Source organism: Pavona decussata, unplaced genomic scaffold (assembly GCF_977016875.1).
Source record: "Pavona decussata unplaced genomic scaffold, jaPavDecu1.1 SCAFFOLD_157, whole genome shotgun sequence".
Classification (NCBI taxonomy): domain Eukaryota; kingdom Metazoa; phylum Cnidaria; class Anthozoa; order Scleractinia; family Agariciidae; genus Pavona; species Pavona decussata.
The window spans coordinates 261,876-262,500 of NW_028145569.1; positions in this window are offsets into that span (position 1 = coordinate 261,876).

A 625-nucleotide genomic window follows, 5' to 3' on the forward strand; every position below is an offset into this window, starting at 1 on the left:
TAATCTCTATGATGTTAAAAACTATTACTTAATCATTTATGTTCTTGGCAACTTTGAGATAATTAAAAAGAAAGATTTTAAAGGGGCATTATCACCTATTTATGGTTTTGGTTGTTTTGAATGGCCAAAAAAACATATTTTAATTTCTGAGCTTAAATTTAATTCGACGAGACCGCAGTGCTACGCATATTAAATTGAGTCTTGTAGAAACACTCGCCTCAACCAATCATATTGCTTATTTGCTAAAAGAGTTTTCGGTATAGCACCACGATACTGTATGGACACAGCTACAGGAAAATGAGCTGAGCTGTAATTTAGATAGGGCCCCAAATTTATGCCAATGCTTCCCCTTGTGCCGCTTTTCCTCGTTCCCAGAGCCCTCGCGGTTTTCTTAATTGCTGCGATTCAACCGCTGACCCTGACACAAACATCCGGCTACACTTTGCTGCTGTTTGTACAAGTGGTCCCTGCACTATTCAAGAGTGCTTAAACGATCGTAGGCTCTGGGAACGAGGATGAGTACCACTGACAGATGCCTGTGACTCTGCGCACCTTGAAAAAGACTGGGACTAAAAGTAGTGGAAACTGTACAAGTATTTCGCAGTAGTTAACAGCCAGGCCCCAG